The sequence below is a fragment of the Aulonocara stuartgranti genome (genome assembly GCF_965226115.1).
Source record: "Aulonocara stuartgranti genome assembly, chromosome: 14".
NCBI lineage: Eukaryota > Metazoa > Chordata > Actinopteri > Cichliformes > Cichlidae > Aulonocara > Aulonocara stuartgranti.
In genome coordinates, this window is record NC_138950.1 from 19,174,561 (window position 1) to 19,200,119 (window position 25,559).

General features: G+C 40.4%; 1 protein-coding gene across 2 annotated transcripts in view; it reads left to right on the forward strand.

Moving 5' to 3' along the window:
- The window catches only part of grik4 (glutamate receptor, ionotropic, kainate 4), a 384,934-nt gene that overhangs the window by 34,656 nt on the left and 324,719 nt on the right, over nt 1-25,559 (forward strand). Inside the window, exon 3 of one of the 2 annotated variants that reach the window (XM_082502815.1) lies at nt 19,138-19,254. The exons of the other annotated variant lie outside the window; for it this stretch is intronic. The gene's annotated coding sequence lies outside the window, so the exon portion shown is untranslated. The remainder of the gene's footprint in view (nt 1-19,137; nt 19,255-25,559) is intronic. 2 annotated transcript variants of the gene reach the window in all.

The window sequence follows — 25,559 nt, forward strand, 5'->3', positions numbered from 1 at the left end:
CAGCTCGGCTGGCAGCCTTGGACTTCACTTTGATTTGTGAATGTGAATTTTATCAAACATCAATATTATCTTTTGAATCATATCCAAATGGGTATTTTATAGTGCTGCAGACAAGAAAAGTGCTCTCTGCTTAATACTCTGTTCTTCCTCTTATTGCCAGACCACCTCCTCTCTTAAATTCTTTAAGATGAATATTAGAAGTACACTTGCCTTTTTTGTTGGCCACAGCAAAATAATCGGAGTAGTATACTGTATATTTATTGTGTTGCTGTTATTAAAGTCCAACCTGTTGTCTTGGAAGCCGTTCCTAGTAGAGTTGGATGCTCCATGCAGACTGAGGGAGACACCGATGCACAATAAATTCTTCAGGCCCATTTAATCCATAGGGGTAAAACAAGCAAACAGCAACAACAAAAAAACCCCTCAGATCAGGTCAGGTCCTACTACTAAAACTAAAACTAAAGCTGAACATGGTGATCTTAAGTACACTGCCATTCTTGCGGTTGCTGTTCTGCAGCTCATTCATTGCCTTATGCTGTGAATACATGGGGCACAACTGCATTGGATTCTAGACCTGATGTAACCATAGGAGCTGATCTCATCCACTCAATACTAAGCTTGCAATTCCACATGCAGCAGGAGGGTGGGAAGTCAGACTAAGGAACTGCATAATGAACCTGTCAATTTTCAAAAATAAAAGACCCCATGCAGAATGCAGCGCTCTTAAAATGCTCCTGGTGTAACGTGAAGCTGTGCAAAAGATGGACCAAAACTCCCTTGGAGACACGATGTGAAAAACATACATCGGAACGATTCCTGGTGTTATTCTCCGTTTTGCCTCTCTTCCCTCCTTCGATCTGATTTCCATTTCGCGAGTTTTACTGTTTCAATGTCTGTAGTTTCACGTGTCCCTCAGGAGAAATGCTGAGTGACTATGCTTTCCAGGTTTCTAACCCTAGCTATATCTGGTTGCACGGTGGCGCGCCCTGCACAGTTTTATTTTCCTTCTCTCTGTCTGCTTCCTTCACTTTAATTTCTTTCAACTCTCCTCTGCCTTATCCTGGTTTTCCTTACAGATTTGGGCCTCACTTGTTTGCCACTAATCCCCTCACCCCCAACCGGACACGGTAGATGGTTGCCCCTCCCCGAGGCCGGTTCTGTCTGAGGTTTCTTTCTTCTGTTAATAGGGAGTTTTTCCTTCCCACTGTTGCCAAGTGCTTGTTCAAAGGGGGTGGTTTCATTGTTGGGGTTTCTCTCTGTTATTATACAGTCTTTACCTTACAATATAAAGCACCTGAGGCAACTGTTGTTGTGATTTGGCGCTATATTTGGCGCTAAACACACACACCCGCCCGCTCACATCATCTCACATCATCTATAATTGACTGAGACAGGACTCTCTTCCAGACACTAAACCAAGGAACAATGTACATTTCAAATTCCTTTAATTTTAAACATGTTTATATTGTCTATCCTGTAAAATAGTCAGATGTCTATTCATATTAATGTACAGAATTCACCTGCTTGCTGCTACTACTGCACATTCACCCAATGTGTGTATAAAAAAAAAAAAAACACCCAGCACGCCCATGCAGGCGGTTTTATCCTTCAAGCTCGGGTCCTCTACCAGAGGCCTGGGAGCTTGAGGGTCCTGCGCAGTATCTTAGCTGTTCCCAGGACTGCGCTCTTCTGGACAGAGATCTCCGATGTTGTTCCCGGGATCTGCTGGAGCCACTCGCCTAGCTTGGGAGTCACCGCACCTAGTGCTCCGATTACCACGGGGACCACCGTTACCTTCACCCTCCACATCCTCTCGAGCTCTTCTCTGAGCCCTTGGTATTTCTCCAGCTTCTCGTGTTCCTTCTTCCTGATATTGCTGTCATTCGGAACTGCTACATCGATCACTACGGCCGTCTTCTTCTGTTTGTCTACCACCACTATGTCCGGTTGGTTAGCCACCACCATTTTGTCCGTCTGTATCTGGAAGTCCCACAGGATCTTAGCTCGGTCATTCTCCACCACCCTTGGGGGCATCTCCCATTTTGACCTCGGGACTTCCAGGTTATACTCGGCACAGATGTTCCTGTACACTATGCCGGCCACTTGGTTATGGCGTTCCATGTATGCCTTGCCTGCTAGCATCTTGCACCCTGCTGTTATGTGCTGGATTGTCTCTGGGGCATCTTTACACAGCCTGCACCTGGGGTCTTGCCTGGTGTGATAGACCCCAGCCTCTATGGATCTTGTACTCAGAGCTTGTTCTTGTGCTGCCATGATTAGTGCCTCTGTGCTGTCTTTCAGTCCAGCTTTGTCCAGCCACTGGTAGGATTTCTGGATATCAGCCACCTCCTCTATCTGCCGGTGGTACATACCGTGCAGGGGCCTGTCCTTCCATGATGGTTCCTCGTCTCCCTCCTCTTTCTTGGGTTTCTGCTGCCTGAGGTATTCACTGAGCACTCGGTCAGTTGGGGCCATCTTCCCAATGTATTCTTGGATGTTCGTTGTCTCATCCTGGACTGTGGTGCTGACACTCACCAGTCCCCGGCCCCCTTCCTTCCGCTTAGCGTACAGCCTCAGGGTGCTGGACTTGGGGTGAAACCCTCCATGCATGGTAAGGAGCTTTCTTGTCTTTATGTCAGTGGCTTCTATCTCCTCCTTTGGCCAGCCTATTACCCCAGCAGGGTACCTGATCACGGGCAGGGCGTACGTGTTGATGGCCCGGATCTTGTTCTTACCATTCAGCTGACTCCTCAGGACTTGCCTGACTCTCTGCAGGTACTTGGTGGTTGCAGCTTTTCTAGCGGCCTCTTCATGGTTCCCATTCGCCTGCGGGATCCCCAGGTACTTGTAACTGTCCTCTATGTCTGCAATGTTGCCTTCTGGTAGTTCAATCCCCTCAGTTCTGACTACCTTCCCTCTCTTTGATACCATCCGACTACACTTCTCCAGTCCGAACGACATTCCAATGTCATTGCTGTATAGCCTGGTAGTGTGGATCAGTGAATCGATGTCTCGTTCACGCTTGGCCTACAGCTTGATGTCATCCATGTACAGGAGGTGGCTGACAACTGCTCCGTTCCGTAGTCGGTATCCGTAGCCAGTCTTGTTAATGATCTCACTGAGGGGGTTCAGGCCTATGCAGAACAGCAGTGGGGACAGAGCATCTCCCTGGTATATATATATATATATATATATATATATATATATATATATATATATAATGTTCTTCCTCTACAGCCCCCCCCCTCAATTTTTGCACATGTCGAGGAGCGTGTCAGGCTACATTTCACTGTGTGTTATACTTGTATAACTATGCATGTGACAAATAAAGAACCTTGAACCTTCATATAAATAAAATTGAATTGAATAGAAACTGATCAGTTGCAGCTGATTTCAGCCTGTCTCCCGAAGTGTAGTCAAAAGTGTAGAGCTGTGTCTTCATCAACACACACCTGTAGCTTTGTGCAATTTGGCTATTTCTGCTAGGTCCACTTAATGTACAGCATATGCTATGTGACTCTCCAGTCATTCTAATTGGTCGGGGTCACAAGTCATTGCAAATCTGCACCTCTCAGCTTGATTGACATGCGGCAGGGAAGACTAATCATATCCCAGGTGCAGAGGCAGTATGTCCTGGCCACTTTTTAATCATGTTCTCCAGGCTGGGGCTGATAAGAGATGTAAGGGTGATTATGGTTCAAGGAGGACGTCCTTGCGCAGGGGCCTTGGGATTATGGCTCTTCACTTTGTTCTGACGTGAAGAATGAATACATCAGTATTCAGATGGGGGCCTCCTCAGGGGGTTACGGAGGTACTTGAGAGATTTGGAATGGAGAAGAGAGACTCACTCCGTCAGGGAACTCAAATTGAACGCCTTAGGATTGTGTGTAATCTGTGAACTCATTCCATTCTGATGAGCACAGCAGATGACAGCAAGGGTGTTAATAGCATTTTAGATGTGATAAGCTTGCTTGACCTTAAAGCTCTGTTCTCACTTTATTTTCAATATATGAATAGCGCAGATGTGAACTGAGGCAATGTTTCCGTGTAAAAGGTGTGAAAAGAAGTGACTGCATGCCCTTCTTGATGGTTTCTAGGCTTTCTATCAGATTTGCAGAGAAATGGCACTAAATAGAGAGAGCGAGAGATCAAAAAAGCCTAAAAATAGCACAGCCATTTTGCATGTCAGGCCATGCAAAAATTAACTGGCTGGAAAAGCAGAACTGGGGTCGGTTATCTTAATGTTCAGAGAAGTCGAAGTTCAATTGTTACGCTCGCTTAAACATTTCCCAAAATGCATTTTTTTAAAAAAAAAAGTACATTTTGTGTATATTTGCTTCATGAAACAGCTTGAAAACACTGGCAATAGCTTTATTGGTCATTGGTCACACCAAGTATCTTCTGGTAATGGCCAGACACAAAAAGAGACTGAATTGACGACAGCTAATCACACACTTGCACAAAATATTTTGTGCCATCTGCAGAAAAAAGAAAGTGTGTTTAACTTGTGGAAGAGGTATGGAAGAGGCAAGGGTGAGAGCTGATGAGAAAGAAACTCTAGGTCATTGTAACTCACTAGCCTGAAGAGTCAGTAAATCAAGCAATGGTCAGCCACACTTATGCGGTCCCTGTGATTGAGTAACTCATTGAACTTAAGAGTGGAAGCTTTTTGCATCTATTTGTCTAAAAATATCCCATGGCTGGAGGAGACAGTCTCCAAAAAAGAAAGTTGAGTGGATGTGAATGACGTGGATGAAGGGTTATCTCCACAACCCCAAACCCCAGAGATATGCTGGACTCTTTCTTACTGCAAGGACAGAAGATGTGTGCGATATATATAAGTCTGTAGATTTTTTGTATACCAACACACATTCAAATACAGATCTGCTAACTGTGGATAGCCCAACAACCCAAAGATTTTACTCTTGCATACATCCATATGTGATTATCCTTTTAAAAGGCTTTTTTTTTTTACTTGCCCTTTCTGTCTGGGTTGTTACAGCTTTCTCCATGTGTTTCATAATTAGAGATGCAGGGGAGATAAAAAGGTGCAGAACAGATTGCTTATAATTACCTGTATGCTCATGCTGATCACATTATGTAACCTGCAAGGGGAGGAGACTGGAAAATTAGAGTCTTGCAGACTGAAGGTTATGATTTAGCCAACACTGTGGGCCACACACACACACACACACACACACACACACACACACACACACACACACACACACACACACACACACTCTTTACTCCTCTACTGCGTAAGATCCTTTATCATTACAGAATCATTTTTCCTGACCTTTTCAAGCATGATATTCATGAATGCATGGATAATTTTTCTCCATAGCCTGCATTAAGTCTTCACCGTTGCATTAAGAAAAGTGTTGCAAAAAAGAGTTTCTAATGTGTACTTGTCAGCTCACTGCCTAATTGGGCTCTCATTCATTTCAAAGTCATTTTCAAAAATGATATAAAGATGGCGTTGCAGGGTAAAATATGGTTAAAACCCCCTCTACTATGAGCTGGACAGAATTTAAATGTGGCTATAATTGTAGATAACTACATTTTTTGTATATATAGTCGTGATAAAAAAGAAAGTTTTAGGTATCAGAATATAGTAAAAAAATGATATGGTTCGTGTCAAAATTATTTAAATATAATCTCAGATGAACAACAACATGACATATTACCCTATGCTATACTGCTATGAGTCAGTAGCTTGTAGAATCACATTTAGCAGCAATAACTTGAAGTAATGGTTTTCTGTATGACTTTATCAGTCTCTAACATTGCTGTGCAGGAATTTTGGCTCACTGCTCTTTACAAAGTTTCTTGAGTTCATTGAGGTTTGCAGGGATTGCTTTTAGCACAGCTTTTTTATGGTCCTGCCACAGCATTTCAGTCAGGTTGAGGTCTGGACTTTGACTTGACCATTGCAACAGCTTAATTCTTTTCCATCTGAGCCATTCTCTTGCAGATTTGATGGTGTGCTTGGGATCATTGTGCTGTTTCATGACCTAGTTTTGCTAGGCTTTTGGACAGATGGTCTCACAATTGACTCCAGAATACTTTGGTATACAGAAGAGTCAGGCTCACTTCTGTCCATGTGTAGACTACAGTGTCTCATCGACTTGCACGTTATGAAGAAAGTCTGCATTGTTTGATATGGATTTTCTTCTTTTTGACCCTTAGGTCAGGTAATGAGTGATACACTGTGTTGGCGTGGCCAAAGAGCTCCAGAAATTCCACTGCTTTGTGATCAGATGCTCATGTCACAGCTCAAGTCATCTTCAGTAATGTTGTCCATTAAACTGGATATGTGGTTTCACACGTAGATCTATAATAATAATGGATTGCATTTATATAGCGCTTTTCGGGGCCCTCAAAGCGCTTTACAATTCCACTATTCATTCACTCTCACATTCACACACTGGTGGAGGCTACAGTTGTAGCCACAGCTGCCCTGGGGCAGACTGACAGAAGCGAGGCTGCCATATCGCGCCATCGGCCCCTCTGGCCAACACCAGTTGGTGGCAGGTGAAGTGTCTTGCCCAAGGACACAACGACCGAGACTGGGTTCGAACCGGCAACCTTCCGGTCACAAGACGAACTGCCAACTCTTTGAGCCACGATCGCCTCTATATGGTTATATAGAGAGAGGAACTGTAGGATCCAACCAATGTAGAGGTTGGATCCCGTTACCACTGGATACACAGTGTACACATAGCATTGTTACCATTGGATACAAAGTGTATTCAGTGGTAATGACGCCGCGTGTAGATGAAATGGGGATTCATCGAAAAGCTGGAGAAGAGGAATAGGAGCAACAGAGTTTGCCATGAAGAAAATGATTTTTTACAGAGCAAAACAAACTAAAAAGCACTAATAAACTAATAATAAATTCCACAGTTCATTTTTAAACAATAAGTTGCAAAAAACAAAACAAAGTGACAAAAAGAACAAAACAAAATTGCCAAGAATAGCAACTGATTAATTAATTTAAAAAAAGTTTAATTAACGCCCCATAAAAAAATGAAAGAAAATGAAATCAAAAATATAATTTTCTGCTTTTTTCATGGTTCAGGCATTAAAAGGGTTAACACTCTTCAATCCAATGCAAACAAGAAAAAACAACAGTTATCCATATAGCAGGGGCAAAGCTAAAGGACCGACTACAGGACAAACATAAACAAAAAGCTGCCAATTGGACCATGTTTTTTTTTTTTACACTGCCTCCTGGTGACAGTACACAGCTACACGATTTGTAAAAGCTCTTCATGAAGCATATAAAGACTACGTACTGAAAACCATTTGTATGAATTTGGTTTGCAGTAACATGCACAACGAATTCATACTGGCAGGCCTGAGAATGTCTAAAAAGGACGAGCATGCTCTTTGTTGCACTGTGCTTGAGCTTGAACATTAATATACACTTCAACTGAAAACCACTGTTTAGCCTTTGGATTGTAATGGCACTAAGTACTCATCACCTGGATAATCCTCCAACAGAAGGTCAGTTTAACAAATTTTTTCTCTCAGCTCAAAAATAAATTTGCTCACATATGCAGGTGATCAGAACGGGGCTACGGGTGAGAGCTAAATACGGCATTTTACTCAGATGTCCTTCTCACTTTTTATGAATGAATGCCAGACATTTTATTCGTCATGGATGGACTGCATCTCTGTCGTAAACAAGCATCTGAGTGTAAAATGTCATGAGGTTACTGCTTTGAAGTTGCTGCATTTTCTTTCTACCGCACCAAAGGAGATAGTGAGATGTAGGTATAAAAACGTGATGCAGCGCGTGAAATCAAGGCTGACGTTATCAAAGATTTCTAGCTGTGTTCAATCTTTTTATCGCTGAAGTTTAGAGACAGTGCAAATAGATAAATACTTGTTTCTAGCACGTTCAATAAAACTGTCATCGATCACAGTCCCCAGGCTAAAGATGGAAAAGTTGCCAGCATCACTAAATGATCAAATTTTGCTATACAACGGGCCAGTTTGCACCCTCGGGTGTGTATGGCAGTGTGGGGGCTGCGCCCTTACATCTGAGAGGTTTTCTGGAGAAAACAGAGCATTGTTTGTTTGGCGTTTATGAGAGATATCTGCAGACATGAAGGTTAATATTAAATACACTGGAAATATTAGAAAGTGCGACTGGTTTTTGATTGTGTCATTGCTTAGCTGTTTTTGTGTTAACCTGGGATTATCAGTTTGTGTTTGGCCTGTTTCTCCTGTGCTGTGTCACATATAAAAGAATATTTTTTTTTCTCCTATATCGATTTTAAGATGCATCAGAAATTAGGCTTGCAGTTAAACTACACATGGACAGCTTTTGCTATGCTTTTGCTCTTAAAAATTCATGTAAGCTTATCAAGTGTGTGTAAAACATAAAGTCCTTCTGTAGGACCAGCTGAAGAGATCTGTTTTCTTACAGAACAGGTGGTACGATAAAGGACTCTTATCTGGATGTTACACTCCAAGCTTTTTTTGAACCACTTACTGTAATATGTGTTGTTTACTCTACTAAAGCTTTATATTTCCCTCCACTCGTGTTTGCTGCCTCACCACCACTGCTTTGCTGCTAAACAAATCTTTGCTCTCCCTTGTTCTGACAAAGTTTCTGGGCTTTCATTTCATGACTTTGCAGTTTGATGTGGAGAACCACAATTATTAAGATAGTAAATTAAAAAGAAAACCCCCTCATGTTAATGATGTCTGCAGCACAATGTTAATTAGCTGTTTTTAATCAGATCACTTAATCCCAATTATTTGATCTGCTACATATATTAGGTTTGTGTAATATTTGAAACCAGGAATGCTTTGAAGTATTATTTTTAAAAGTAAGGGCCCGGGTTGCTCTCAAAACTAGTTCTCAAAGCTGGGGAATCAATTTTCATTAGCAGTTATTAAAGCTTCTGATTTCCTAATATGTACATCGCAAATTAGTCTCTATTAGGACTTACATTGTGATAAATTAGCAAAGAATATTAATGGTTTGAGAAAAGCATAATTTCCTCTACAAAATTTCAAAGCCACTGGTGGATTTTTAGGACAGTCTAAACCATTTGCTGGACTTTGAAGTGGGATCCTGCTTCTTAATTCTTCTTTATCTCAAAGTACTAACTTCTGTACACTACATTTCAGTACACACCTTACAAATTTGTTCTTAACTGCAAGTATAAAACACCTTTACTCTTAGTTGTTCTCTGTTGCCATCTTATATAATCTGATTGACTCCTTTCTTATCTCTTTGCTGAGTCACTTGGGCAGTGGGCAGATACAGGATGGCTTGTGCAGAATCATTTCTTTGCTTGAGAGGCAACTCTGTAAACTTGCTGATGGACAACTTCTATCATCCCAATCTATCCTCGCTTGGTCCTGCTTGAGCAACATCTGTTTTGCGAAATTGCCTGCCTTGTTTACATGATACAGGGCTACATCTGTTCCTGTGCCATCTTTTTCACCCACAGGAAACACCGGTTTCTTTGCCTCCTGGAATTGTTGCTAGAATTTTTCCCCCCATTCCTCCACTGAAGAATGGTATTAGGTGTACCAACTGAAACACCGGTGGTGGTGATTATGCAAGCCCTGGAGGTGGTCTGGGTAGCTGAAAATGTTGATACCTGGAATGAAAAGGTATAGGCATGGGGCAGATTAGAGGCTGAAAGGTGTCATAAACAAGTAATGCTCAATAGTATTTTATCTAGTCTGTTGTAGCTGCTTGGTCTAGTTTGACTAGAATTAGCAGGTTTCCTCAGATCTTCTCTTCCCTGTTAACATCTTAATCAGCCTAATGAGTCGAGCTGAGAGGGGGAAAAAAGTAAAACTCTGACGATTTTGTTGCAGGCAATTATTGTACCGTCCTTCCTGTACTGGCCTTATCTCCTGAAGGGTAGAGATTGGGATCAGTGGACCAGTAGCCTGTTCAAACCTGGTGTGTGCTGTGGAGTCTGGTATTGATTAAACAAGCAGAGGAAGAAGAGAAGGAGGAAGGTGCAGACAGAGATTAGTGAACCCTGATGTCATCTGCCTGTGGGATGCTTGCAGCAACTCCTGCTATGGTTGCTACATCACTTGATTGCCTCTATACAGGCAGTGGAAAAGATATATCACTGTTAGCCCGTGCAGCTGTTTAACTACTCATTCATCCTTCTGTCCTGTCACCTGAACAAAATAGACCAAATTTACCCGTGGCAGTGGATTTAATGTGGATTTAATAGCAGTCCTTGGCTACACATTGTGACTACATTTGCTCTTTCTTCCTCTCACCTACCACACATACTCCAAGGCTCCATTCCAAACCCACCACCCAATAAAGAAAGAGCTAGTGGGCTCGTATTTAATATAGTTTTCCATCACCCAATCCTACAGACAGCCCTGTGTGTTGAATGTACAAAGCAAAGTCAATAAATGCAGGCTAATCAAAGTCAACATTTCATGTAGATGTGCACTAATTGCAGTTTTCTTGTCCATTTCTGTTTTCCAGTTTTTCTCTAATTTTTGCCTGATCTGTTTTTCTTACTATACTGGGCAGCACAAATAAGCAAAAAATCCTTTCTTTAGTGTATAATATAATAATAATTTGATGATTATCATAAAAATAAATCACTAAACTTACAGGAGCTTCACTCATCCAACAACTCTAAACAAAGTGCTCTGCTACAAGAAAGATATATAATCCATTAAATAATTAACTAAAAATAAGCTGCTGTAAACTCAACTCATATTTGAGTTGACTGTCTCATGATTGGCCACATGTGCACCTGACCAGTTAAAATCAAAAATTCTATAAATGGCTATTTCAGTGTCTGGTGTTGATCGGTCTGTCTGTTTATCCATTGCTGCTGCCTGTGTATATCTTACAGGATTCAGTGGATGGATAGCAATTAATAAACTAACAGATACTCTGTTTCCTTTGCCTCATGCTGCCTGTTAACACTTTTTGCATTAAATTTGATTAGATTTGATACTTTCCTGTTAACTCGACTGTGTCATGACATGATGTGAAACTTAGATTGCATGTAAGGTATTATTTATGCCAAGGATGCACTGAGAAATCTGATTGGTATCATTATCCAAGCTAACATTTTTAAGTTGATTGGGTAATAGCCATGGTGTAATCAATCCACACTAAATAGATTTTCTTCAACACTGTCATTATCAAGTTTTGTGTTTGTGTTACCAAATACATTCATTCTGTCATTATGAGCTCTCATCTGTCTGCTGTGAAAAGATCAATTTACATGCATGTCTCGCATTTAGCAGTCCTGCTCTGTCTAATTTATTATTCTTTGAAGGCTGACAGTGTTGCTAATAACCAACTTTTTATCATTATTGACAATCAAGTTTCTCAAATGAGTGGGACTGTGCTTTACTGAATAATGTTTGTTTAATTATTGATCACTCAATAAACTTATCAGCAGCACAGAAGAAAAGACAGAGCAGAAAGGACAAGGGCAGTGAGGCTGTTAGAACACAGTATTTTATGAGTCTGCAGTCAAAGAACAAATTAGCAAATATTTGAGAAGCATTTGAGGGAAGGTTAAACCTCCAACAAAGGACATGGCATGCTAGAAAATAAATACATTTGAACAATTTATTCACACGTAAGAATAAAAAAATCACAAATGACAATAAAAGGTTAATTATTTACTTTCCATGTGGCAAAGCAATTATACCTATCATATATTAGATATTAGTGGCTGTACAACAATATATAGATTATACTGAGTTAATGTTTTTGTTTGTTTAAAATGTGAAATCCCATTATATTCTGTAAATAGTGATGCACTGAAGTATTTCATTTATTGAAATGGTTGGTTTTAGACATAAAAATTCTTGCCCCTGTTTGGTTTATCCTTCAAGCTCGGGTCCTCTTACCAGAGGCATGGGAGCTTGAGGATCCTGCGCAGTATATTTGCTGTTCTTACGACTGTTCTCTGCTGGACAGAGATCTTGGATGTTGCTCCTGGGATCTGCTGGAGCCACTCGCGTAGTTTGGGGGTCACTGCACCGAGTGCTCCGATTACCACTGGGACCACTGTTACCTTCCTCCGCCACATCTTCTTGGGTTGTTCTCTGAACTCTTGGTACTTCTTCAGCTTCTCGTGTTCCTTCTTCCTGATGTTACTGTCATTTGGCATTGGTACGTCTATCACTAGGGCTTCCTCTGCTTGTCCACCACTACTATGTGCGGTTGGTTAGCCATCACCATTTTGTCCACCTGTATCTGAAAGTCCCACAAGATCTTAACTTGGTTATTCTCAACCACCCTAGGAAGGCATTTCCTTGGTAGATCCCGCGCTTGATAGTGACTTGTGTTATAGGTGAAGTTGGCCTCTAGTGTGGTTTGCCACATCCCCATTGAGTTCCCGATGGCTCTTAGTGTCCTGGTGGTCTTGTATAGTTCTCAATATTCCAGGATCCATGTGTGGGGCATCGAGTCATAGGCTTCCTTGTAGTCAATCCAGGCGGCGCACAGGTTGGTCAGTCTGGTCTTGCAGTCTTGGGCGAATGCTCTGTATACAAGTAGCTGGTGTTTCCCTTCTCTGGTATTCATGCCAAATCCTTTCTGTGCCCCTTTCATCTATTGATCCATGTGCCTGCTCATCTTACCTGCTATTATGCCTGACAGGGGCTTCCATGTGGTGTTGAGGCAAGTTATTGGCCAGTAGTTGGATGGGAGTGGTCCTTTCTGGGGATCCGGACTGTCCGGCCTTCAGTTAGTCATTCTGTGTGTCTCTTGATAATTAGCAACTGGTTCAGCTGCCAGATGCTCATGGAATACAGTCAGCTTCTTCAGCCAGTAAGCATGAATCATGTCGAGGCCTCGTGCTGTCCCAACTTTTCATATCTGAGACCCTTTCTTGGATGTCAGCCACTATGATGGTTACTGGTCCCTGTTCACAGAGGTTACTGTGGTGTTCTGTTAGATCCACTAGCCACAGAGCATTGTTGTTATGGGTTGCGTCCTTCTTCCATATGCTCTTCCAGTATTACTCCGTCTCCACCCTTAATGGGGCTGTTCCCATATTGTTCCAAGCACACCTTGGATGGGTCTGTGCAGAACAGCTGGTTTATTCTCCTGCCTTCTATCTCTCTGGTATACCTCTTCAAGGGGCTGGCCAAGGCTGTGAGTCTTTGATTGGCAGTCTCCAAGGCCTCAGGTACGAGCAGCTTGCTGTACTTCTTAGACACCTTCTTCATTGCACCTATATATATTTATATATATATATATATATATATATATATATATATATAGATATATATACCTATATAGATATAGATATATATATATATATATATGGGGTGCAACGATACACAAAATTCACGGTTCGGTTCGATACTTTGGTGTCACGGTTCGATATTTTTTCGATACAAAAAATGTTCATGCTTTTTTTAATATGTCATTTATTAAAATTATAAATATATATTTTAACTCAAACGTACAGTTTTTCAATTTAATGTTGCTGAAACAACAAAGGGATAAAATAATAAATCTATCTGATCGAGAAATCACTCGTCTTTGGAAAAGAGAGTTTATTACAGAGAAATGGCTCTTTCCAAAATAAAAGCTATACTATACGCTTCTTCTGGGGTTTATTCTCAGCAGCATATTAAACATATCAGGTCCCCATAAGGAGAATCATGTGCTAACGGCTGTCTAAATGACTCGGGTAAAGTTTGTAGCATGCGTGCTTGTTATTTTTGTCTGCTTCCACTTGTCTTTGCACTAGGATGATGTCGGCGTAAATGTGCAGTCATATTCGTTGTGTTCCCAGTAGTGCTGTCAGCGTTAATCTGAAATGACGTTAACGCCACAACACGGCAAATCTACGTTAACGAGCTACGCGGATCGCCCCGTGTGTGGGGCTGGACGGCCAACACGTTAATGAGCAAACTGCGCTAACGCAGTAGTTCCCACCCATGTAACTGAGCATTGCGTGGCACATCCAACATACTGTTTTACTTTTGTCCATGACGCGCTTACCTTCAGGGTCATACTTTACATGAAAACCAAAATAGTTCCAAACGCCAGATCTAAATGAGGGTGGGGGAGGTTCAATTTTCCATGTTGCAACGAGCTTAGCTTCTGTCTTGCTAGCTTGCGCTGCGCTTAGTGGATCTGCGCTCGACAGTGCAGCCTAGGCGGAGTAGTCGAACGCAGATCCACTGAGCTCTCAACACAGACAGCATCGTCAGAACAAAAGTTGATAACCGAAAGCACTATATCGAACGGTTCAATATCGATACGAGTGTTGTTGCACCCCTAATATATATACACACACATATATACATACACAAATATATATATATATATTTGTGTGTGTATATATATTTGTGTGTGTGTGTGTATATATATATATATATATATATATATATATATATATATGTGTGTGTGTGTGTGTGTGTGTGTATTGTGTATATTTGTGTATTATTAACAAATATATTATTATATATTTGTGTATATTTGTATATATATATATATATATATATATATATGTGTGTGTGTGTGTGTGTGTGTGTGTGTGTGTGTGTGTGTTTATTTTTCCATCAGAACATTCTTTACATTGTTTTGTTGTTTTTTAAATTTAAAGTTCACTCATCATGTGACTGACTGTAGTAAAACCTTTCAGTGTGGCTATATTATTAAATGGTACCAAGTGAGCTTAAGAACTTGTACAAATTTTTATCTGTCCGTTTTTGCACTTTGTCAGGCCATCAGTTGCAAATTGCATGTGAAAATATCCCATATTTTATGTCTGAACTCTAATGACTTGTAAAGCTTCTAAATGGTCCTCTTTTTTTCTTAATTCCTGGCTCTTCATCACACGTACAGCCATGCCATAATGAATCACTTAGGAGTGTGATTGCCTGTGGGCCTTCTGGGAAAGGTAGTGCGTGGTTGACAGGGCATCTGGCCAAGTTGTGCTATAAAAAAGCAGACCTAATAAAGCCAGAGTTCAATATGGGTCAGGTGCTTTGTACAACTGACCTCCCCATAAATCCAACTTTTCTCCTATCGAAATTGAATTCTTAAAAAATACACAGAAACAGTGATATATGTAACCTTTTACATCCAAATGTACAGTATTAGGTACATGTAGGGCTTATGATAAATACACTGAATATCTTCACATAATCATTAAAGGGGGGTTATGAGGTTGTCAGCATGAAGTATGGCTCTGTCAGGTCAGCACTTCATTTGGAACATGTGCAGAGGCAAGTGTACATCCAGCATCTTTCTTTGCTCCTTCAGCTGACATCTCATTAGAAGCATGTCAGGTCCCCCCACACAATGTTATAATGATTATACTGCAGGGATGGTGTGGTTTACCATGACGGAAGGAGAAAAAAAATGGAAAGAAGCTCCTAGCTGCCTTTTTCTCAGTGTGCAGTGATATTATCTCGGGGTTAATTGTAATGCCAGCGCAATAAATCAAAAGCAATGTAAAGCTCAGAAAATGGCATTTGTTAAATGAAGTTCTCAATAAAGACATATTAGTCATAACAAAGGGCTCAGTTTGAGACAAACACCTTTGAAGTGATAACCAACACTAATATAATTTTAAAAGCGATTACTTCTTTTTCCTTACACAGGTTCTTTAAAGTCATAGGCCACAAGCTTTATCCAGTCATCCATGCTTCTTTTGTTGTATAAAGTTATATATGTGATGAGTGTTGTATATGACAAAAGTGCTATTTACTGCTGTAAACCACATCTGCTGTTCATTATAGTCCTTTTTTATCTCCTGACTAAAAGCAGCTCATCTTGATCTACTCATCCTTGCTGTTAACAGCACCTAAAACAATTAAATTCAACCTTTTTATTGGTAGCTCTTTAGTGAACCATTATCTAATAAGCACCTGTTATCTGTTCGTTGGCAGAAAACTCCTGATGACGATTCAAAGGCCCGAGTCAGCAGGCACCAGTACTGCAGATACTAGACAAAAATGCACAGGTAGTGGTTTGTGTTTAGTCCATTCTGAGTTCTTAAATGATAAACAGATATAGCTACTAATAATCAGCTGCATTGATTATTAAACCCAAGTCATGCAAATTGCTAATGATGGCTACTTTAGAATAACTTTGCTCTTAAATCCTAGCACAGTGTTTTTATGTGTTTTAAATTTCAGCAATAGTCTCTTAAATTTTATTTTGACTTATTTAATATGATGCCATCAGCACATTTGTATAGACTAATCAGTGTATGACAACCAAGAGGCTTTAGTGCCATGATCATTCGCAAAAAATATAAAGACATTGTCTCTTTTGTTATGTTCACAATGATCCCACACTGCTTCAATAATTTTGAGATTCCGGCTCTGGGGAGACCAATCCATGTGTGTTTTTCTATCCAGTTATGCTTTTACTGCACTGACAGTGTATTTGGCATCACCATGCTAAAAAAGCTGCTGCCACTCGGGTGGTACTAATGGTACTTTTCTACCTTCATCATCCATCAAAATTGACAAGATCCAACACCACTGATTAAAACTGAGCCAATGATTTGAATGAAAATGTTTTAATTTGCATTATTCCCTCTGTAAGGTCTGATTTTCAGTTCAGTTCCTCTGCATACCTCAGCATTTCCGCCTTGTTTTCCTACCTTAAGGGTTTAAGAATATTTCTGATCTCCTTCTTCAGTAAACAATAAATTGCTCAGCTGAAGGGCCAGCAGCATCTCTCAGGTCCTGTGTCAGGTCTTTAACCTGGCCAATGATGTGTTTGTGTGACAGGCTCCTAGTAACGAAGCGGCTAAAGATAATTTTACATTGGTTCTGTTACGTCAGTGCAACACTGGTTCATCGGTGGAGTTAGATGCCTTATGCTTGTGTGATTCATAGGTCAGTATTAAGTTGCTTAATTAATCAAGAAAACATTGTTTTGAAAAAATAACCTGGAGAGCAGCTCAATACCTTTAAGAATCAAAATTATGTCTGGCCTCTTGGAAAAAAATATAAAGAATATAAAAACATCGCTATTCTATATAAAATATGGTAGAACTGTCCATTCGATTTATTTGCAAGACTCTACTATGTCCTGTATACTTATACTTTATGTGCTTAGGATTTTACAAGGGTATCATGATGCAACCCTGCTCATGCTGCTAGACTGTAATGCCCTCGACAGCACTTCAGATGAATCCTCCCTGGCTACATTTTTCTGCTGATGAGCGTAGCGTGCTCATTCTAACAGACTTAATGTTTATGTTTCATGGATCTCTTTGTGGTGATATTTCTTACACTTTTACATTTCTGAAGGCTCCCAGCCAAACACAACACAATGACTTTAATTAGCTAGAGTCTCTGCATACAAAGATAATTGTGAATAATGTAGTTGCGGTACCCAAGGGTGAATGAACACATCATTTGCCTCACGCCTTGGTTTCTCCTGCGGGGGCATTTCAAACCATTCTACCCCCTCAGTGAAGGTTAACTGTTATAAGGACACGGCGCAGAGGTGAGAGAAGGCCGCCTGATCATATTGACCCAATGATTCATCTTGCCTTCCCCTGTGTTTTGTGAATTGGGTTTAGTTGTGCTGTAGCTTTGTTGTAAATGGGCGGACAAGGTGACCCGTGTTGTAGATCAAACTGCTGAACAACTGCTTGGGGACAGGGTCCTACCCGCCTGACTGGACATCATTTTTCTCCATTTAGCCCCATCTCACACCTGTAATAGGGTGGTCGTCCACATGAATGCTCACGGCACCGCTGGGATAGAGCCGTGTTTTCGCTCACATTGCTTTGTCATTAACAAGAGTCAACAGGTTTACGTCACTTCTGTGCTAGCTTGAAAGGAGCCTAACCGCCAGTTGGTGTTTTTTGTTTAGACTTATTTCTTTGTGTTTTTAAAAATCTTATTCTTTTACCTTTGAATTGAAATCTGCTTAATAAAAGAAGATCATTGAGAATTGACAGCTTTGCCTCAGCTGTGAAATGCATCATGTAGAAAAATAAAAATAATCTCAACCTTATGAAAGCTCTTGTGACTGAGGTTTCCATTTTAAGGAGAATCTTTGTGTTTCTGCAGACACATTGACATTTTCTTTGCGGTTTAAAGATTCATGAGTTCATTGTGGACCATGAGCATAAAAACTAACAAAGCACCGTGCTGGCCAGGGAATGTAAATATCACAGTTTGAACATGAGCACAACAAGATACTCATTTGATAGCCATAATTGCAGTTTCTCTCCAAGCAGAGTACCTGAACTATTCACCAGGATGAAGAACGTGACATGGCTCAAATATCTGAAAACAACACCAAAATAGACTCTCTTGTTAGTCTTGGAAAAAAACCCACAGTCAATGCTATATTTCATTGAATGTACACGTATACTGACTCATTGTCAGTATACGTTGTTGTGCAGAAAAAAACAAACAAACTTTGGTACTTAGCTAATCTAATCTTGCACCCTTCATAAACATGCCTAAAAGAGTAGCTCATTTGCATGGGATGCACTTGTATTTTGATTACACAACTGGTAAAATGATGAGTTGGGGGACAAAAATCACATTTAAATGAATGTTTGAGGCTAGAATGCAACAGAGCATAAAAAGGCTCCAAATACATTAATGCATTTTTCTATTTAAAATGTAAAGAATAATAGTGAACAATGATATATATTATCTGTGTATGAAACATGAGTGTGTGTCTGTCTGTGTGTAAACGGTTGTGTATTCTGTATGTGCCATTCACTGTCAGATTGTGGCATGTTAATATATGCCAGGGAGCAAGATGTGCTCTCTCTCCTTCTCAAAGAAACATTTCTAACTTTCAGAGTGCATAAAAATCCGAGTGTTTGATCTTCATAAAGCTAATGTTCATTATCTATCTGATCCTTACCTGTTAAACAGTGACCACATGTTCTGTTTTCTTTTAGCTGGAATTTTTTGGTGTGTGTCATCCTTTTTTGACTGCCGATTTGTGGTCATTGAGCTTGTTATCGTTGAGGATCTTTTTCTGCTTTTTTATCTCTGACAGTGGATTGATATTCTGCCAATTCAGAATGTCTTTTAGGGTAAAATAACATTCCAGTAAGCTTTTGCTGTTAGTTTCTTCTCTCTTTTCAAATAGGCTTCTGTTGTTTGTATTAATTAAGTTTGCTGTGATTCGTGTTTGGACAGAGGGATGTTGGTGACTGACTGGAGTGTGTCTGAAAGGGGCAGTTAGTCTTTTCTGGGCTCAGCACTTGGGGCAGATGGCTTTGGGATGAAGGGTGCCCGGGGGAAGCTGGATATAAGGTAATTAAAAAATTTGAGTGCTCTCTTTTGAAAGTGAATTGTCTGACTAATTTTTCCCAGCATACTTTTGATCATGCTTTTTGGTTTTGTTTTGTCCAAAAAGGTAACTGAGTGGATGTGTTACTTTACTCTGCAATGGACTGGAGGACACTGTTCAACATTTAAGCTATATTTTAACTGGGATTTTGAAAGTGCAAACTTTTATCTTTATTTCCATTAAAGTTCATTTAGCTTTTGGTCAATTTACTAATATATTGAAACACATGCTTTTATAATTACACAAATAGAGAGAAAAGCCGGTGTTCAATCACCTTATTGTTTATGGTGAACTGTTGTTAATAAAGGTGAAAACACATACATTTTAAGTGGATTAAGTCTAAAGAGATCACGAACAAATTGCACCTCTGTCTTTTATCATGCACATACAAGAACAACCCTTACTTGTATAATCTGAAATGGAGTTTAAAAAAATTTTCCCCAGCTCTTCCAACTGGTTAAAGGAGTTGGCTAAATCCAACCGTTTATTTATTTGTAACTCTTTTACCTGGATACTTGACTGAGGTGCATGGCCACTTTGATTCATGAGTGTCCTGCTAGCACAGGGGTGGCTGAACTTTAGGTTCCAAGGGTCAGTGTCCTCCAGGTTTTAGATGTGTCCTTGATCCAACACTGATTTAAATGGCTAAATTACCTCAACATTTCTTGAAGTTCTCCAGAGGCAAAGGAACTAATCATTTGATTCAGGTGTGATGACCCAAGGTGAGATCTAAAACCTGCAGGACACCGACCCTTGAGGCCTTGAGTTCCCAACCGCTGTGCTAACAGCTGGAGCCAAGCTACCCATCTGCCAGAATTCATCCACTACTTCGAACACAAATCACAACAGTTGTGTCAAAGCACATTTGTGAAGTCCTGTTTGAATCCTCAAGATGAGCATTTCTGTTGTCGCCATCTTGTTTGCCAAAAAACGGACATAATGTGGAGGCATGGGTCTGACTGTGAATCTACATACTCACTGGCTAATTCTATAGGACTGGAAATGTTTTTGCAATCAGAGGTATCACCATCTTATGGCTGTCAGAGAGAACAGAGGTTTTAAGGCACTTCCACTTTGGCTCCATTTTTGTATCCCAGAAACTTTGTCCATGCTTTATGCTGCCAGAGTCTTTAAACTAGTCTTTTCACCATATGTGAGCTGGTTTTGCCTTTTGGATTATTTAAAGGATTATCTGATTGTTATTCTGCTGGCTCGGAGCATCCAAAAAGTTTGTGCATCAGTTATGGTAAGTGTGTTTCTGGTGTTTTATTAGTTAATTAGCTGGTATGTGTACCTTTATGTGTTGCACTAGTACAGTTTGTGAATGTAGCTTGCTAATCAAGCTAGCTAGTGTTAGCTAATAAATTACCACATTACATTGATTCGTATTAAAAACTGTTTGACTCAAAAAAAAATCAGCACGGCCACCAAGACTAATAAGTTTCCAGATATGGAGTCCAAAATCAGCGTTGGGGTTTTTACTCAAGAAGAGTAATGTGTTATTTCAGGGGCGTCTAACTCCAGGCCTCAAGGGCTGGTGTCCTGCACGTTTTAGATGTGTCCTTGATCCAACACAGCTGATTTAGATGGCTGCCTCCTCAACATGTCTTGAAGTTCTCTACACTTCTTTTAAAACTTTTGGGACTTTTGTTTATGATTCTTGATAAAAATGCTAGGGAGCTGTTATATGATTGGTCTTTGTTGGCTTCCTCATTGCTGTGTAACAAAAGAGGCAAGTGTTGAGAGAAATATCCTTTACATGAATCTTTCAGTAAAACGTCAGTGATTTGTCAACCAGATTTGATGTCAAGAGTCATGTAAAATCATACAGCATTGTATGTTTGCTATTATTTCTAACTGTTTATATAATTCAGCCACCTTGACAAAGAACTAGCTCCCATAAATAGATAGCAATATCTGTCTGCCAGGTAGTCACTCTAAGGTTGATTGAATTGACAATGTAGCCAGAGTTCCATTAAGACGCATCATGCATTCGCTTTGGATAAAATATAGAGGAGGAATGACCTATGCTTGAATAGTCTGCATGTGTAGGTGGCAGCAGTGGAGCTGAGGTGAGGGGGTTACATGTTTGTGTACACACTCATTTGCTCACTATCTGCAACTAAAAAGGACATAGACGACAACAAATGTGGCATAAGTGTGTAGAAAACCCTCACATTGCCAAGGCCCTCCACTTGAGTGACATCTCTTAGTGATTACCATACATACTCCATCAACGGATCAAAGAGAGTTGCTCTGCTATTCAACTCAAAGAGACTGACTTGGTGTTGTGTGCTAGATGATGATAATTGAAATTGCTCCTCTCGTCACTCCAACTTAGTTACTCTTCTTGTTTTTTCTCATCCATTAACACTTCTCTTCTTCTCTCTGTTGCTCCCACCCCCTGCTCCCACTATCTCCTCACCCTTCTCCTCTCCCCTCTTGGCCTTTTTTATTTCCCCCTCAGTGAGTTTCTCTTCATTCACCGCTTCTGTCTGCCCCCACCCTAGCTTTCCATGTTTTTTGGCTCCCATCTCAGAGCAGAATGTCAATGGTTATTGGAAGACTGTGTTTAGGATTCGCACAGTGTGCTGGCATAAGCTTATAAGAGTAATTAGATCTTCACTTGCCGTTGTTCTTCACTTAAAATGGAGGCTATCGTTTTTGTCTCTTCTCCTCCCCGATCATTTGACATTCTGACTTCTGCATGGGAACAAAGGGAAACAAAAGAAAGCCAAAGAGGGAGGTTTGCAGACAGAGAAAGAAACATAGATAGAGGACACAGTGAGGGGAACGAGACCAATGAAGGGAGCAGAGCACAGAAGTTGACCGGATTAAAATAAAATGGAAGTTGCTTTGCTTCTGATTTACTTTACACACAATATAAAGTAGACAAATAGGATCACTAGTGTGTAGATAAGGTCTGCTGGAGATACATAGCATGTCAACATCATATATACAGCATGTTTGTCTGCATGTGCAAACACAGGCTGTCCCTTCTTATGAGAATACTGATGCAAACGCATACAAGTGTGCATACTATTCAAATGCATGTACACAGAAATATGACAAACCCTTTATTCCCTGTTCAAATGTGGTCTGATGAGTGTGTCATGTCCTTGTCAGTGTCTCTTCTCATCAACAAGACTTCACTTCAACTTCGAGCTTTTCTACACTAGCAGAATTCTAATCCTAAAGTGTTGCTGGATCACGTTTGGCAAACAGACAGGCAAAGCGCAGCTTATGGCTCAAGGGGCTCAGAGTAAATTTGAAATCTGTCTGCCTTTTTCAGCTTTGATAACATAAGCTTTGATAGACCAACTGCATTTATCCAAGCAAGCGTAAGTAATCAAAATAACTTTTTTTGGCCACATCTAGTTTGGTCAATTTAGTTAATTAATCTTAATCTTTTTAAGGTATGCTGTAAATACGTCTAGCTTTAAGACAAGTTAGTGAGTTTTTAATGGATAAAAGGAAAACATTTGTTTTAAATTGATCATTCACTTTTCAGTCACAGTCACCAATCAGAGGTCTTTAGTCACCAACACAACACTGCTTGGATTAGACATCCCTACTATAAATTTAGCATTATATGAAGTAAGTTTTAAGTGATGCCCTTGATTCACGAGTTGTTTGTGTCCCATTTCAGCTGGCTTCTTAGCAGAATAGACTATCTTTCTTCTAGAGTTCACCAGGAAATGTCTCTTCAAATCTTATCTTCAGAATGCCAGGACTGTGGGTCATGGGTGTCTGGATATTTTTATACCTCAAAAGCACCATAATAACTGCAAGACCACAGAAGAAGACTCGATGTCTCTTAACAAGGAAGAAAATCAAAATGCATGGTTTTAAATCTGCATAGGTACAAAGAAAATATGAAGGGAACATTTTATTTTATTTTTTTTAGGTTTCAAGACTCAGAGCTGGAAAATAGGACAGTTTGTTCTGGAAACTGAAGGTTCTGAGTTCAGGCTGGGGTCTTTCTGTGTGGAGTTTGCATGTTCTTCCCGTGTTTGTGTGGATTCTCTCCGGGTACTCCGACTTCCTCTCACATTCTAAAGACATGTTAGTGGGGTTAGGTTAATAGGTGACTCTAAATTGCCCATAGGTGTGAATGTGAGCGCGAATGGTTGTCTGTGTTAGCCCTGTGACAGGCTGGTGACCTGTTAAGGGTGTACCCTGCCTCTTGCCCCAAGACAGCTGGGATAGGCTTCAGCCCCCCGAGCCGAAATACAACATGGCTTTTATTCATAGACTTTTCTGATCTATTAGGATCTGTTCTTTTTAAATATGACTGTGTTCTTATCACTGGTGATTTTAATATTCATATCTGTTCTAAGGATGATCCATTAGCCAAAGACTTTCTTGCTCTAACTGACTCCCTTAACCTTGTTCAGTGGGTAAATGAACTAACCCACTTTAAAGGCCATACCCTTGATCTGTTTTTTCATATGGCCTGGACATTTGTATTAAGGACATTGACAATGTTGTGATCTCTGACCACTTCCCAGTTATTTTTGATGTTGATTTATGCAATACAGAACTGCACCCTGAGGGCCTCCGACGCCCTATGTGCATATTAATTCTGAAACTGTGGCAAATTTTTCTGTGGCCTTCCTTAATTCTGCACCCACTATTATTGATTGTCCCACATATCATACAGGTGATGACTTTGCTAATTCTTTGCTATCCACATGCTCCTCTATCCTTAACGTTGTAGCACCTATTAAATGAAATGTCCTAGAACCCATTCCCTGCGTTGGTTAAACGACTCTACACATGCCGTACGACGTGTGTGTCGCTGAGCTGAGAGGAGGTGGAAAAAACACAAGCTCCAGGTATCCTTTGATATCTTATGCACCAGCCGCCTGAAGTTTCAAAATGCTGCTAAAATGGCTAAAGCAGCTTTCTTTTCTGAAATTATTGAGACTAATGGCCATAATCCTCAAATGCTGTTTAAAATCTTTAATTCAGTGGTGAATCCCTGTCATGAAATGCCGACGGTGTCTTCTCTGGCTCTCTGCGAACAATTTTTAAATTACTTCACAGTTAAAATTTTATCTCTCAAGTTTTCACATCGTTTAGGTGTGAGCCCTGCTTTCACCCCTGGATGTTTATCAACTTTTCATCAGCTTGAGCCGGTGTCACTCCCTGCCCTTAAGTAAATAGTTGAACAACTGAAAAATACAAATTCTGTATATGACATTCTCCCATCACACGTTATCAAGGATGGTTTTGATGCAATTGGGCCCAGTATTTTAACTATAATGAATTCATCATTGCTTTCCGGCCATGTTCCGCCAGCCTTTAAACATGCTGTAGTGACTTTGTGAACTACAGGCCGATTTCCAAGCACCCGTTCCTGTCCAAAATCTTGGAGAAGATAGTTCTCTTGCAACTCCAGGCCTATCTGGATGTGAACAACATCAGTAATAAATTTCAGTCCGGCTTTAAACCACATCATAGCACTGAAACAGCTCTACTGAGAGTCCTTAATGATCTTCTTCTAATTGCCGATTCAGGCTGCTCTGTGGTCTTAGTCTTATTGGACTTGTCCTCAGCCTTTGATATGGTGGACCATAATATTCTACTAACGAGGTTAGAAACATACAGTGGGCATTAGGGGTGACGCCCTTAACTGGTTTAAATCATATCTTTCGAACAGGTCCTCCTCTGTCACTCTGGGTACCTATTCTTCCTCTGCTGCATCCTTCTGCTGTGGTGTGCCTCAAGGCTCTGTGTTGGGCCCAATGTTATTCTCACTGTATATGCTACCTCTAGGCTTAATCTTTGAAAAATACAATATGTAACTTAATTGCTATCCTGATGTTATACAAATTTACTTCCAGCTAACTGATGATGTTGCTCTGTCACTGTACTCCTTCCTAGAATGCATGAGAGAAATGAAAGAATAGCTTTTGGGCAACTCTCTTATCTTAAATGAAAAGAAAAACGAAATTGTGGTTTTTGACAGTCATATTTCCCGGGGCCAACTAGTTGATACCTTTGGATCCCTCGCCACTTTTCTCTCTGACACTGTTAGTAATCTAGGTGTGCTGCTGGATAGCTCTTTCAAATTTGACAAACAAGTGTCCTCTGTAGTCAAATCTAGCTTCTACCAATTGCGTCTTATTTCAAAGGCTAAGCATTAGGTACCACATAAGGATCTTGAAAACCTTATTCATGCCTTACTGTAATTCCTTTTACTTTGGTCTCCATGCTGCTCTTCTCCATAGATTACAGCTTGTCCAAAATGCCACGCCTTTTG